This window comes from Micropterus dolomieu, linkage group LG19, assembly GCF_021292245.1.
Source record: "Micropterus dolomieu isolate WLL.071019.BEF.003 ecotype Adirondacks linkage group LG19, ASM2129224v1, whole genome shotgun sequence".
In the NCBI taxonomy this organism is placed as follows: Eukaryota; Metazoa; Chordata; class Actinopteri; order Centrarchiformes; family Centrarchidae; genus Micropterus; species Micropterus dolomieu.
This window is the reverse complement of record NC_060168.1, coordinates 28,537,105-28,539,610: the sequence shown is the minus strand read 5'-3', so window position 1 is coordinate 28,539,610 and position 2,506 is coordinate 28,537,105. Positions and strand designations below refer to the sequence as shown.

Here is a 2,506-nt window from a genome sequence, read left to right as displayed (position 1 = left end):
AGAGGGTGACAGCTTTTAATATAGTGAACACTGATTGCAAAATGATTTGGCCATTAGAATGTGGTAAATTTCTATTGGGATAATTAATCATTCACACAGAAAGGTTTTAATGGTGTACTTGAGGTTATGATGTCATCACAGACTAGAGGGGTAGGACTAATGCTTTCTGGGAAATCAGTTTCCCTCACACCAATGCTGTATAACATTTTGTTGTTGCTAATAATCATCGGAATCAAGAATTTATTTTTCTTTATTTTTTTATTATCCACAGTCATAATCAGCGGTTGATGAAGAACGAAGATGTCGAACGAAGGCGCGTTGTGCAACCAGGAATCGATCCCCACCATCTGTATCATCTGCTGTCATCTGGACTAAAGGAAAGGTGAACTTGCCAATTCCGAGAAATCCTGCAAAGCCCCAGATAACCTTACTGCAACTGGGGCTTCGTCCTATAGGAAAAGGTGCATTAGTGGTGACAGGAGGACCGGTGGGGACTGGTGCTGATGGGAGATTTAGACGGCTGGAGGTGGCCTTGTGTATTATGTGGCTGGCCATTGCTGTGACTGTCTCCCTCTTATCTCTTCCACTGTGGGGTCCAATCCCCACTGTCCCTCTTATCTGTGGGTTAGACTTTTCTTCCCCTTTTCCTTCCCAGAATCGTCCTAGTTTAGTCAACTGTGGTATTGGTCATGTGAAAGGTGACTCTGTTGCTTTTCCCCCCTCATTTCAACCAACTGCAAAGTTCATGTAAAGAAGTCATCTTTTTAGTATCATCTTCAAATCTTGTGAGGGATTTGATTTCAAGACATGCTACATTTATAATGTGATGGGCTTCTGCTGACCTTATCAACCTTGAGGATGGTTATTTTTTTGATTTTCTGCAAAAGCAAGCCAAGTCAATGAAAGGCCACTGTCTAGTTTTTCAGAGCAGGAGAAAGACAAAACATGTAAATATAATGGAAATGGAATGATCTGTGCCTGCACACACTGATTGTGTTTTTATTGCTGAAGTATAACCAGAGGGTTGTGGTACATTTTCACCTGAGAGCTGCACATTTCCAGCCCTCCTAAATAAAACATTGTGTCGCCAGGCGCCGGTAAGTGTCCCTCAAAGAGCAGAGGGAGGAAGGGCGAGGGTAAAAAGCGTCCAGGTTAAGTTGTTTGAAAGGCTCCGGGTATTAAGAGGCATTTTACACTTAAGAAGTTGGTTTCGCTGGGTTTTCTGTTTCCCCTCTTATTGATTGATGCTCAACTATCAATGCATAATAGAAAAGCACTCAGAGCAAATGCAGGGTTATGGCCTTGGGAGGGAGTCGGCAGACGAGACTGCAGCACCCCCCCACTCCAATGCCATTATTGGCCCATAAAGGATCCCTCGGGAAGGCCACGGTGTTCAGATCAGCACACACCAAATACCCAATTAAAAAAGGCTTTAAATTCCCTCCTCTTTCCTGGGCAAAAATCAATCCGAATTCAATCTATTCGGCTAGGATTCCGACAGAGCAGGTAATTGCCCATAATCGGTCAGCTAGGTGACAACAGCTTAAAGGGGAGACACTAATACAATCAGGTATTTGCTTTCAACGCCCGGCCTGGGCCCAGGCCTCGCCTGTCGAAAAACAGGTAGAGTGCAGTTTATGTAGCCATCAGACAAAGGCGTATATAAAGTTACACAAGTCTTCTATTGTGGGGCGCACGACAGTTGATAAAGAGATTCTGTGAAGTACTGGAGGAATGATACTTCCTAAATGACCCATCATAAAGCTGCAATAAATGCATTCAGCGATCATCTTCGAAAATAGCTTGTCATGGAACTGGAAATGAAATAGCAATCTTCTTCAATAAATGGTTGACATTGTCAACAAATACTATTAGCATAATTTGCATACAATCATGTCAGGATTATCTCAATGAAATTCTACACTAGTGCTAAAGACATGACATACTTAATGGTAGCATTGGATAAGTAGGATACCTAATGGGGGTATATTAGTGTATAACCCCATAACTCCACACCACCTAGCTGGATGTTTTTCCATTGCCTAATGCATATGCTCTCGTGCTGCCTTAATGTTTTTTGTTCTCAAGCAGCTCTCTGGAAAAGGATTTGTCATATTTCAAACTTCTGACACCGTCTGTATGAAAATTAAAACAGACCTGGTCACAACACAGCTGCTGTGGCAAGTTGACATTTTCCTGACATTTTGGATATTGAAACTTTGAAAAAATCCACGGTATAATAACATAACAAAAAAGATTAAAAAAGCAGTACACCATTCATTCCTGTAATGCTTCCTTGTTTTAAGGTACACATTTTTGGCACAAACTAAATCATAACACACACTGACACAACAAAGTCAAAAGCTTTTTAGTAATACCACCATACTGCTTTCTGGTTTTAACTTGTCTTGTTTAAGGGGCATGGTATGTGGGATCTTGAGATAAAAATCTGTGTGTAATCTTTTTGACAGTATAAAAAACTAACAATGCATATTCACACAACACA

The 2,506-nt window shown here is 41.2% G+C and overlaps 1 long non-coding RNA gene across 2 annotated transcripts in view; it reads left to right on the top strand.

Annotated features, from left to right (window-relative positions):
- The window catches only part of LOC123957820, a 12,982-nt gene extending 10,710 nt beyond the window's left edge, over window positions 1–2,272 (top strand). For both annotated transcript variants that reach the window (XR_006821903.1, XR_006821902.1), the window contains exon 3: window positions 462–2,272. This is a non-coding gene — a long non-coding RNA (uncharacterized LOC123957820). The remainder of the gene's footprint in view (window positions 1–461) is intronic.
- Window positions 2,273–2,506: the final 234 nt, after the last annotated feature.